Raw genomic sequence first — 14,009 nt, 5'->3', positions numbered from 1 at the left:
GTGTATAAACAAAGCCCATACAGTTATGAAATGCGCTGAACTAGAAAGCGTAACGTTATTATGTTTCGCGTTTTTAACAACCAACTACCAGATTCACTCGTGTATAAACAAAGCCCAACAGTTATGAAATGCGCTGAACTAGAAAGCGTAACGTTATTATGTTTCGCGTTTTTAACAATTAACTACCAGATTCACTCGTGTATAAACAAAGCCCATACAGTTATGAAATGCGCTGAACTAGAAAGCGTAACTGTTGTGAAGGGCCAGATTAAACCGAATATATATATTTATTTATATATATATATTTAATTGTATTTGTATATTCTCTAATATTCCCTGATATCCCTTGTATATTCCTTGTACAATATGCATTGAATATCCATTCTAGCCTACTGAACATCCCATAATAGTCTCCATTCTACTATTGGTCGAGACCTTGGTGCCAGGCTGCCATACCCCCCAGACCCAGTTCAAACGTACCGCTCAACATGTACGAACAAGTCCTAGTTCCGCGTAGGAATCTGGCTACCTCTGTGTATATATACTGCGCTACTAAAGTAGGACTTCCTTTTTAGTCCAGTTTCTTACCCTCCAATAGAGTGACAGACGTAAAGCCTCCCCGCGACGCCACGTGTGGGAGTAAGGCCAAGTTCGGCCTACCATCGGTATTGAGACATCGTGTATATTAATATTTGAATAGTCATATTTGGCACTATATCGTCGAGTTGGACGTAGTCTATTAAGCCAATAATAGTCTATTCATATGTAGTGCTTCGTGCGGTGAGAATACTATCGTAGTCAGTACCCCCATCGTTTCGGGTAGAACTGGCTGCTTATCCAGGGTGGCCGACCCCATGTGAGGCTGCACCCGAGGAGCCCCAGAGCCGACGAGCGAGTGGACCTGCATACCGGATTATTCTACCGACGACAGCCCGCCTTCCCAGGCACGGATTATGCTTTGTATACAGTGATTATTCTATGGATAAAGACCAACACTGCCGTGTGTTGGAAACCCCCCCCCGGAGAGGACGACAGGTGAGGAGACGCTCTACACGACGAGGTCGCTTCACGTCTCTCCATCGTGGACCGGAGGAAGCCGGCCCACAGAGAGTCCAACTGCTTTCATCTGTGGATCGAGGATCGCTGAGGCACCGAGCCGCACAACCGTGGGTTCTCCCAGGATACCCTCGGCCAGACGGATACAGCCAGACTCTACCCCCCCCCCCCCCTTCTCCAGTTGTCTTACAAGCGACCGGAATTCCCCCCTAGTGTATCCAGTTCTATAATCATTAAAGTATCATTGCTATTATTCCTTAAATATTCCAGGTTGTATATTTACCGCCTGCGCCACCAGAGATTGGACGTTCTCTATTGATATACCAACGAATACTCATTTGCCATAAAAGTGCATCCTATTTCAAATCATAAATGTAATTAAGTGATTTCTCTACATACCTTTTGCTATGTATTAATTATTATTAAACGCAGACTTTCGACTTGGTACATTTGTGTTGGATCGTTTCATCTACGTGGGAGTGTTTACCATAATTATTTATGCCTAGTACTGGGTGGCCAGAGTCTAAAGTACAAGAGGTAGTGGTAGTAAGTATCATATCTAACAATACAGTCAGGGAATTGTACCCCTCAGTTACAATTGGTCCTTCGAGCCGGATGGTAATTAGTGTAATATTAATATAGTGTTATTAATATTGAAATGGCCTATGATGAACACTCCACGAAACGATCCTCCTAACCAACGCCCGCAGCGCGAACGACGGCTCCCTCAGTACTTAGAGGCTTACGCTGTCAGTCAACAACCTAGTCTTCTACTAACAGTAAACGCGGTAAAACTAGAAAGTAAAAGTATGTCTAACCCCAACGCCCAGACTACCCCGACCATAGAGGCCCCTACGGGTTCTAATGTAACTGACCAAGCTCACGGTGGGGACCAGTGGGAACCAGACATGACTTCACACCCCGCCAGTACTGAAGAAGTAGTCCCCGATGAGTCCCGGGAGGAATACAACGCTACCGAGAGAGAACTCGGCACGGAAGAAGACGGGGAGAGCACCGTGGAGATAGAGCTCCAAGGCTCCGCAAGGAGTACCCCGAGGGAAGGCTCCCCTATACAACCGCCTTCTCCCAGCGAGGCAGAGAGGACCCTACAGCAGGCCTTCCTCATCAGCCTGAACGCCGCTGCTGAACGCGACCGACTGCAGATCCAGCAGCGGAGCGAAGAAGAGCATATACGTCTAGAAATAAGACGTATTCAGATGGAAGAGAATGTGGCCCGAGACCGAGCAGACAGCCAGCGAGCAGCTGCTGGTGCTCTACGGGACGCAGAGCGCGACAGACAGCAAGCGCAACTAATAGAACAGCTGATCAGACGGACAACACCCTCTCCCTCCGCCAGAGGCTCCAGGAACTCGTCTAGACACACCTCCAGGGCGGCATCCCCTAGCCGAGTAAACAACCCTGAACTTGACCAACAGACGAGGTCTATACCCCCCACAGACCACCTCCCCCCACCGGTCCAAGCGAGACCTAGCAACCGGGAAGGAGCAGCATATCCTGTGGAGAGGCTAAACCAGAGACTACAAGCACTGGATGACCTAACTGAAGACGAAGAGGAAGAGGAGGAGAACCGCGCCCGACGACAGCACAGTACTCTACCGGACCAGGAGGTCCGGTACAGCCCAGGCTATACTCCCGCGGAGCTGCGCTACAGACCCCCGACTCTATACACGGGTGAGCACGACGCACGACCCGCACCGAGGAACAGCACCTGGACAAGCGGGCCATGGTACACTGCCGGTACCAGCCCATACCAAGGAGCGGGAGGAGACTCGCCTAGGAGGCCTCTCCCCCAACGCTCGCCGATGTATCCACAGTCAGCGTCATACATTGGCACGCCTATGGTACCCGACTTCACCCAAGAGAACCGGGCCCAGTATACAGAACTCCGCATGTGTCTGGAGACCATGTTGGTGGATGTATTGGATGAACGCCATAAATACGCCATCCTACTGAAGCACTTAAAGGTACCCCGCGCACATAATATAGCGCTCGCCTACGCGACTTCCACCACCCCATACACAGCAGCGCTGGTAGCATTGGACCAGAGGTATGGGCGCATATGGGATTACGTGATCCAGGAGATCCGACACATCGACCGCTTACCCCCAGCAATAGACAATCGAGCACTGGACGACCTGTCCATCAGAGTGCAGTCCCTGGTAGGGATGTTGGGAGCGCAGAGAGAGAAGGGGAGGCATGAACTTTACGCCAACTCAAATGTGGAAAGGATCTTGGAGAAGCTGCCGCCCGCTCGACAGGAGCGTTTTAGGCGGCAGAGGGACCACCGAGACCCGAATGGCCCCGAACCGAACCTCCTCGATCTAGCAGACTTCCTGGCGAGAGAAGTCAGCAGCCTACGGCTAGATACATTCGGACGGAGCACCCCTGGCTCCAGAGAAGGAACCAGACGACTAAATGATGGAAGAAGATCGGTGACTGTGATGCACCAATCGGAGTCAGTACCGAGCAGCAGGAGCCACAGTACCCCCTCCAGAATGGAGAAGTGGAAGATAGTGTGCCCCTACTGTGAGAAAGAACACTGGCTAGCGCAATGTGACTCCTTCCCCAAGCTGAACGCGGAGGAAGCAAGTCAATGGATAAAGTCCAACAAGCGCTGTTTTCGCTGTGCGCGCTCACACATGGCAGCCGAATGCCGCTTAAAGAAAAGGTGCACCAAGTGCGATGGAGCCCATCTGGACATACTTCACGACAGTAACAGACGGCGCCCTTCACCCGCACCATCCAGCAGCAAAGCGAGCGTCATGTACATCGATCCCGCCAGCAGCAGTGGAGCCCGAGTACTCCTAAAAGTAGTGCGTGTGACACTAAGCTACCAGAATAAGGTCCTGGACACTTACGCCGTCCTCGATGACGGGTCAGAGAAGACCCTTCTGCTCGCCTCCGCTGCGGCCCAGCTAGGGCTGCGGGGAAGCGAAACCCAAATGACAATTCGGACAATAAGACGAGATTTGAAGACGATAAAGGGCGAGAATGTCTCATTCTCTATCGCAGCAAGCGGCCAGCCTGAGCGACGGTACCAGATTACAGACGCTTTCACCAGCCAAGAAATAGGACTGTCGCGGTACACATACCCCGTCGCCAAGCTGATGGAGAAATATGCACATCTGCGCAAGTTACCGATCCCGCTCATAGACAATGCTATGCCGACCCTGTTGATAGGCTCCGACCATGCAGACCTCATTGTCCCGATAGACCGGGTTCATACCGGACCCCGAGGCTGTCCTGCAGCAGTCGAGACCCGTTTGGGATGGACTCTCCAAGGCCCGCTCGCCAAATCTCTCAACCGAAGTACAGCCACTAGATGTCTCCACTCCCGAGTCACAGAGGGAGAAACCGCACTCCTGCAACACGTAGAGCGGCTATGGACCTTGGAACAAATGCCCTTTAAGAACGGAAAGAAAGACATTCGCTCTAAAGATGACATTTACGCCATTCACCTCCTCGAGACAGGGACCAAGAGAGTCCCGGTCAACGGCGTGTTGAGATACGCCACGCCACTCCTGCGGCGAGAAGGAATGCCTACTTTCCACGCCAAGACAGACGCCACAGAACGGTACCTGCTGAACACGGAGCGGCGCTTAGCCAAGAACCCCGCCCAAGAGAGTGTATACCGCGCCGAGATTGAGAAGCTCATCACAGCGGGACACGTCACAAAGATGGACATTAAAGAGGCTGACCAGACCACTGAATCGTGGTACGTGCCTCACCACAAGGTCCATCACAACGGTAAAGACCGCATAGTATTTAACTGCAGCTACCAGATCGGATCCCAAAATCTGAATAAAGAGTTACTGCCCGGTCCCACACTCGGCCCCTCCCTACTCGGCGTTCTACTCCGCTTCCGCCAGGAAAAGGTGGCCATCAGCGGGGACATTAAAGGAATGTTCCTGCAGGTGAGATTAGTAGAGGAGGACAAGCCCCTGTTACGGTTCCTATGGAGAGAGAAGCCAGGAGATGAGCACCCAGCCATCTACCAATGGGAAGTCCTCCCCTTCGGAACGACGTGCAGCCCCTGCTGTGCTACATTTGCACTACAGAAACATGTAGCAGAGGACCCAGCAGCGGACGAAGAGGTCCGACACAGCGTAAAGAACAGCTTCTACGTAGACAACTGTCTACAAAGCCTTTCAACCCAGGAAGAAGCCGAGGCTCTCCTGATTAAACTCTGCGCCTCATTGATCAAAGGCGGCTTTGATCTCAGGCAGTGGGCCAGCAGCGATCCGCAAGTACTGCGCAGCCTCTCCTCCGAGGACAAGGCAGCCAGCAGCGAGACCTGGATGGCTACAATCCCGGGAGAAGCCCAGGAGATGACCCTGGGATTGGTGTGGCGATTCAAAACAGATTCGCTTCACTACAGACACAAGCCCCTGACTACGGAGCAGGGAAGGCCGGCGGCGGCGCCGACCACCAGACGGAGTGTGTACACAACACTCGCCCGACAATATGACCCGCTAGGATGTATTCTACCGTACACCACCAGGGCAAAAATGATTGTACAAGCATTGTGGGACAAGGACCAGGGCTGGGACGACCCCATTCCCGCACACCTTGCATCCACCTGGAGAGAGTGGGAGATGGAGCTCCACTCACTCCCAGGCGTTAATATGCGCCGAAGCTACTTCCCACCCACGGTGAGGCCAGAGACATGTAAAATGGACTTACACGTCTTCAGTGACGCCTCAGAGGTCGCATACGGATCAGTAGCCTACTTGCGGGCCCAAGAAGAGGGGGGAGAGATCTACACAGCATTTGTCCTCGCCCGCTCGAGAATAGCCCCACGCAAGCAACAATCTATCCCACGTCTAGAGCTCTGCGCAGCCCTAGCCGGAGCGCACCTAGCCACGCTCATCCAACGTGAGCTCACCATACCGGTGTCTAGAACAATCCTGTGGTCAGATTCCACGACAGTACTCGCCTGGATCAGATCGGACTCATGCAAGTACAAAGTCTTCGTGGGAGTCAGAGTCACCGAGATTCAAGACTTAACCGAAGAGTTAACCGGAGAAACAGAGTGGCGCTACGTTGATACAAAACAGAACCCAGCTGACGTCATCACCCGGGGAATGCCCCTAGATGACCTCACCCGTCGCAATGTCTACAGTGACGGCCCAGCATTCCTAAAGCTCCCGGAAGGAGAGTGGCCCACGCCTATCCCGAGGGAAGCAAGTCAAGAGGAGGCTGAGAATAAGAAACCTATGTTCTGTGGATTGAGCACTGTTATCTCCGCAGACCCCAACATAGATGATTGCACTACCATAGAGAGTGCACAACAAAGGACATTCCTACTGCACTACCTACCGTCTCTACAGACCCGCCAGAAGTGGGTAAAGGAGAGAGACAATTTGACAGAAGGAACAGTCGTCATGATTATTGATCAATCACTGCCCAGAGCTATGTGGCCGGCCGGCCGCGTAAGCAAAGTGATCACCGGTGCCGACGGCAAGGTCCGAGCAGCTGAAGTGCTTGTCCAGGGTCGCACTTACACCCGTCCCGTGGCGAGGCTCATAGAACTGCCCCGACTCCCAGACACAATCGATGATGATCATGACCCTATAACCCTATGACTTTGTGAAGTTGACTGACCCCTACAGCAAACCCTTATGTGTAAATAGACAACGCGATTAATCTGTCTCTGCTTAACTGATTAGGTCTGGGACCAATCAGGGGGTGGCTGTTGTGAAGGGCCAGATTAAACCGAATATATATATTTATTTATATATATATATTTAATTGTATTTGTATATTCTCTAATATTCCCTGATATCCCTTGTATATTCCTTGTACAATATGCATTGAATATCCATTCTAGCCTACTGAACATCCCATAATAGTCTCCATTCTACTATTGGTCGAGACCTTGGTGCCAGGCTGCCATACCCCCCAGACCCAGTTCAAACGTACCGCTCAACATGTACGAACAAGTCCTAGTTCCGCGTAGGAATCTGGCTACCGCACCACTAATGGTACTATTTGTTCATAGTGCGTATATATACTGCGCTACTAAAGTAGGACTTCCTTTTTAGTCCAGTTTCTTACCCTCCAATAGAGTGACAGACGTAAAGCCTCCCCGCGACGCCACGTGTGGGAGTAAGGCCAAGTTCGGCCTACCATCGGTATTGAGACATCGTGTATATTAATATTTGAATAGTCATATTTGGCACTATATCGTCGAGTTGGACGTAGTCTATTAAGCTAATAATAGTCTATTCATATGTAGTGCTTCGTGCGGTGAGAATACTATCGTAGTCAGTACCCCCATCGTTTCGGGTAGAACTGGCTGCTTATCCAGGGTGGCCGACCCCATGTGAGGCTGCACCCGAGGAGCCCCAGAGCCGACGAGCGAGTGGACCTGCATACCGGATTATTCTACCGACGACAGCCCGCCTTCCCAGGCACGGATTATGCTTTGTATACAGTGATTATTCTATGGATAAAGACCAACACTGCCGTGTGTTGGAAACCCCCCCCCGGAGAGGACGACAGGTGAGGAGACGCTCTACACGACGAGGTCGCTTCACGTCTCTCCATCGTGGACCGGAGGAAGCCGGCCCACAGAGAGTCCAACTGCTTTCATCTGTGGATCGAGGATCGCTGAGGCACCGAGCCGCACAACCGTGGGTTCTCCCAGGATACCCTCGGCCAGACGGATACAGCCAGACTCTACCCCCCCCCCCCTTCTCCAGTTGTCTTACAAGCGACCGGAATTCCCCCCTAGTGTATCCAGTTCTATAATCATTAAAGTATCATTGCTATTATTCCTTAAATATTCCAGGTTGTATATTTACCGCCTGCGCCACCAGAGATTGGACGTTCTCTATTGATATACCAACGAATACTCATTTGCCATAAAAGTGCATCCTATTTCAAATCATAAATGTAATTAAGTGATTGCTCTACATACCTTTTGCTATGTATTAATTATTATTAAACGCAGACTTTCGACTTGGTACATTTGTGTTGGATCGTTTCATCTACGTGGGAGTGTTTACCATAATTATTTATGCCTAGTACTGGGTGGCCAGAGTCTAAAGTACAAGAGGTAGTGGTAGTAAGTATCATATCTAACAATACAGTCAGGGAATTGTACCCCTCAGTTACAGTAACGTTATTATGTTTCGCGTTTTTAACAACCAACTACCAGATTCACTCGTGTATAAACAAAGCCCATACAGTTATGAAATGCGCTGAACTAGAAAGCGTAACGTTATTATGTTTCGCGTTTTTAACAACCAACGACCAGATTCACTTGTGTATAAACAAAGCCCATACAGTTATGAAATGCGCTGAACTAGAAAGCGTAACGTTATTATGTTTCGCGTTCCATTGATTAACGCCATTACCTGCTGTGCTGTAGGAAGCAGAGGTACAGTAAGTTACAGTAGGTGTAGGTTACATGTTTAATCAAAGCCCATAAAATTTTTTAGATGCATGATTGTGGATATAAATTAGAAAACACATCATTATGATATTGTCAGAGGGAGAGGCATGACTTCGCGACAGCCATATTAGACACTCACTGTACATCAGTGTGGAACTGTAACGTTATATGTTATTTCGCCCGTGGAGGCTGCTGAGCCTGAAGCGCCAGCGGGGCGACGCGGTGGTTTATCCCCGGCTTTCGTGCGCCGCCGCCGGCTTGATACAGCTTCAGCAGCAGCGGCGGTGCTCTGTTGTAGGAAGCCCTTCAATGACAGCGGCGCGCTCTCATATTTTGTGAATGCATAAACTATATCATAAATTATGGCTATGTGTCTAATATGGCTGTCGCTTATCAATGACTTCGCGACAGCCATATTAGACACTCACTGTACATCAGTGTGGAACTGTAACGTTATATGTTATTTCGCCCGTGGAGGCTGCTGAGCCTGAAGCGCCAGCGGGGCGACGCGGTGGTTTATCCCCGGCTTTCGTGCGCCGCCGGCGGCTTGATACAGCTTCAGCAGCAGCAGCGGCGGTGCTCTGTTGTAGGAAGCCCTTCAATGACAGCGGCGCGCTCTCATATTTTGCGAATGCATAAACTATATCTTAAATTATGGCTATGTGTCTAATATGGCTGTCGCTTATCAATGACTTCGCGACAGCCATATTAGACACATCGCCATAATTTAAGATATAGTTTATGCATTCGCAAATATGAGAGCTCTGTCATTGAAGTGGGTGGTGGCAGCATTACTAACAGTAGCGATTTTTATTGTTTTGTCATGACCAAACATAATCCCAACATAGATAGGAGGTGTACTGTATGTCAAATGTCGGTTCATGTGGTGGTGGAAGAGTTTAGTACAGTCACACAACAGAACACCGCTGTAGTACAGTCACACAACAGAACACTGCTGGTTCGACCAGCGCTCCTGCCGCGTCTCTCTTGCCGCAAGGGCGTGTGCTAGTGGATTGATTGATTGGCCGTGTGGCCAATCAGAGAAACGCTGAACGAAAAGCTAAACACAAGTTGGTTGCCTTTAATATTCACGCGGGGGGGCCTCCCTTCCTTTCTTTCTATCACTCTCCCGTTCGGAGGTGCGTGTGGCGCGGCAGGTCCCCCCCCCCAAGTGCTCCTGAATGCTCTCTATCTATCTCTCTCTCTCTCTCTCTCTCTCTCTCTCTCTCTCTCTCCCTCCAGACTAGTGCACGCAGAGTATTAGATAGTGGTTTTTCCACTCGCTGTGTACAGTCAGTCTATGTAGATTGTGGGCGGGCATTAGCTACAACCACAGAGCCAATCACATCCATCACTGTCTGCTACCCAGAGCCTGAGTAACGTCATTCAGGCCTTCAAATCAGGATGGCCTAATTTACTGGAGAAGGAAATGATCTGAGCTGAATCAGAGCAATCCGCCAATATGGTATTTAGACACTAAAACACATTGATACGAACTCCTATTACTATAATACAATGCTAGAGACTGAAAAATGACATTTATAGTACATGTCCCCTTTAAAGAGGCACTTTAAAACAACATGCTGATTTATTTAGCATATAATCTCACACATATTCAGAAACAGTTTTGCACACATATATTTATTTTGACAGTTATTGAGTACATTGATACCAGTGATGTCATCGGGGGGATATTGAATCCTTGTTAATTACAGCTCCATGAAATGATGAACAAATAGCAATACCTTGTCTTTAAAGGGAACTGCTGCTGTAATTAACACAACACAAGGATTCAATGTCCCTGATGACATCACTGGTGGCCATATTCACACTAATTTACTCTCAACTAAACGAATGTGTGCAAAACTGTTTCGAGTTTTTGGATGTGTGTATGGTTATGTGCGAAATAAGTCAGCATTGCTGAAGTGTCCCTTTAACTTGTTGAAAAGGACTAAAATAAGCCCCCTCACCCCTGCCCACTTTGACAACCTAGGATGGCTTAGAGTAGACGACAGAGTACAGCAACTTGCAATGGGCCTGGTCTACAAGATACACTACACGACCAAGGTACCCATGTACATGTCAAAATACTTCCCAAAGGTCAGTGAATACCACGATCACAACACCTGAGGGAGCTCCACAAATCATGTTAAACCCAGATTCGGCTCAAACAAGGGACTAAACACGTTTCGCAATTATGCCACATCAATGTGGAACGCCCTACCCAAAGCTGTAAAGGAATGTGAATCACTACCCACGTTCAAAAACACTCTCAAAAAACACCTACGGGAGACTGCAATTCGAAACTGGCCCCTGTAAATGTCCTAACCCAACCAATGTACAGTAAATTACCAAGTATGGTTTTGTCAATATTCCAATGTACAGTTTTGCTTGTACAGTTGTACAGTGTTCCCCACCCACCCCACCTCCTCCAATGTACAGTTTTTACGCCAAATGTATATACTCTCTTTTCTGGACTCTTTTTGTATCACAAACAAACAGTACTGTATTTGCAAATCTGGTATGTCATAAATGTATAGATGTAGCAGTACTGTCTATCTGTATGTCATGTATGTCATATATGTCCTGATGAATTGAAAATGGGGGACCCTGATGTAAACAAGACGAAAGTCTTTCTCTGGTCTGCAACCCCTTAACACATTGACTGCCACGCTTCTATCCATAAATGTATGATCGCTGCCACCAGTCTAAGCCTATGGAGATGTTCACCTTCTTTGCAGGGCTATAACTTTTTAAATTGTATTGCTAAATTGTATACTATGGCCCATTCAACATCGATTATCTATCGTTCAGGATGTAGGAACGTTATACTTTTTCATTCATAGATTCTTCCAAAAATAGCTTCTAGAATATAAGTATGTTTTTATCGTTTTCTGCAGTAATTCATAGAACGTGAGTTATAGGCATAAACGCATATATATAGATTATCAACTGCCGTTTATTGCAGATACACGCTATATTAAAAAATTCAACGGTACATGATCGTATACGTTATGATTCATCATGCGCGGATGAAAGGGTAAATGCTTTATGTAGTATGGGTGATATATTGATCAGAGCGGTTTGTATTGAAAAGAATAAACAATCAAGCTGAAAGTAACGTTACTGTCCTCTTACCGTTCGCCGATGAGACTGGAGGAAAAAGATCCCACTTATTTGACGTCGATCGACTAGATCCATTTCCGGTTTGTATGGCGCAATAAACGCCCAAATCATATCGATTATTGAGTTATGGCAGCGATCCATATACACGGATGTGTGTCTAGATTCCCACAACGATATGTGACTGCCGGACGGATTTGCCAGATACACCGAGATCACCAGATCCATTTCCGGCTGTAACTCGCCCGATCATCCACCAGGCGGCGGTATTGAAGCGTTGCACTGTTGTGCAGGCTCCCACTGTATCAGCAGAGGCTGGGTGGCGGAATTATGAATACCATGGCGAAAATATGAAATATGATCTCAATAACGTCGTACAGCGTGGTTTGGCAGAATTAGCATGGACATCAAACACGTCGTACACCGTTTATGGCGGTCAATGTGTTAACAATTGTGTGTATTGAGCTGTACTGTATTGTACCCATTCTGCAATCTGTTAATAAAGTTTTCAATCAATCAAACCCTTTAACTTCTAAGCCCTAGCCATATTTTCTCAAAATTCGCCCTAAAAATACATACCTAAGTAAATGAAAGATTGCTCCACTTTACAAGGTCCATTTGCATGTTCTAGGGACATCTATGGATCCCAGGGAATGTATTTCCAGTGTCAGAAATATTGTGTCTGTTACTAGGCTTGAGTAAATTGTAATGAACCAAAGGAGAATACATTTTTCATCTTTGACGGTGAATAACACCATGCTAACATTGACCAGACATGACAAATCCCTCAGCACCTTCTTGAGATCATGTGTACAACAAATCTAAGCAAATGAATAATGGGCAGATGATTTACAGGAGGTTTTGTAGATACAGTACTGAATTTGCCATCCGGACACATGCCATTTTAAATATGAATATATAGAATATCAAGCCTATAAATTAACTTATTATGGCCAAGTCACATCTATGGATCGGGCCAAATCTTCTTTCCAATGGCAGAGTTCAATCTGGATTTAGTACCACCAGGCACCTCTGACAGGGCAGCAAAAAACTTGAATGAAATCTACTTTAAGTACAGTTACTCTTTTATAATGTAAATTGCGCCGGCATTTTTCATCAGATTGCAACGCGTTTTTTTGCTAGATGTTAACAGAAAGGTAGAGAAACTAACTGCGTTCTATTTCATGGCAATAACCCTCAGGTTTGTTCCACCCGTGAGATACAGTATGATCCCGAAATTAACGAGAAAAAAAAAAGCTTCGCGTTGGAAGTCCGATGATTGACAGGGGCTGGCGTGAGCTGGGAAATGTAGTTTTATGACATTTTAAAGCCCATCGGAAGCTCTGGGTCTCTTCTCTCAAAAAACTACACTCATGTTAGGTTGCGCCAAGTCCTCGCGTCAATATGCACCTTTTTCCGACTTGATGTGATTGAGATTTCTCTATGGAGATTTCTATAAACTCATATTTCACTAATAACACTTAGAATCATTGGTAAACAACGTAGTGCTGAAAATATACACCTTGACTGCTGTTTTGACAGGGTTAGGGTCTTTACTATTGGCTACATTTGAAAAACAAAACACAACATTAATTAATACGTTCTGTATTGATCGATTTATGGCGTGATATGAATCTCGGCCCTGTACCGGGCCCGTCGGGCTAAAGTTATCTGGATATGTGTACCAAAACATTTGAGACAACTGGATTTAGCGTGCAGTGTAGGAATGAATATCACTCTGACAAATATTTTCAGACAGACTGCACAACAGACGGACTATACTAGCAGCAAAAATAAAATAGGGTTTGTACTTTTAGGACGATGTAATTGGTTCCATTGGGCCGGGCCGAGATCAGTCTATCGCCGCAGAAAAAGTAACTGAATCTTTTATAAGTAATTCGACCCCGGCCAGGATACCACAGGGGCCTGGCCTCGGCCTTACCTCTCACTCCGACTACTGTGTGTCTGACAGGCTACAGAGAGGGAACGTACTCTACAGGATTAAATTAGTGGGATTACCACTCAATTTCACAATTCATGTGCTCAGAGATTGTGTTGTGGTTAGGACTGCCGCCTCTGGAACCACAAGGATCCCTGCTGGCCTGGGATCCCTTCTCTCCCATGTCTCTCCTACTCTGTCTACCTCTCAGCCTTCCTACTGTCTCAATAAAGAACCTTCTCTCCTGTGTCTCCCCTACTCTATCTCCCTCTCAGCCTTCCTACTGTCTCAATAAAGAGCCTTCTCTCCTGTGTCTCGCCTACTCTGTCTCCCTCTCAGCCTTCCTACTGTCTCAATAAAGAACCTTCTCTCCTGTGTCTCCGCTACTGTCTCCCTCTCAGCCTTCCTACTGTCTCAATAAAGAACCTTCTCTCCTGTGTCTCCGCTACTGTCTCCCTCTCAGCCTTCCTA

The sequence above is a fragment of the Notolepis coatsorum genome, assembly GCF_963971535.1.
Source record: "Notolepis coatsorum genome assembly, chromosome: 15".
Taxonomy (NCBI): domain Eukaryota; kingdom Metazoa; phylum Chordata; class Actinopteri; order Aulopiformes; family Paralepididae; genus Notolepis; species Notolepis coatsorum.
Note: the sequence above shows the minus strand (reverse complement) of the source record.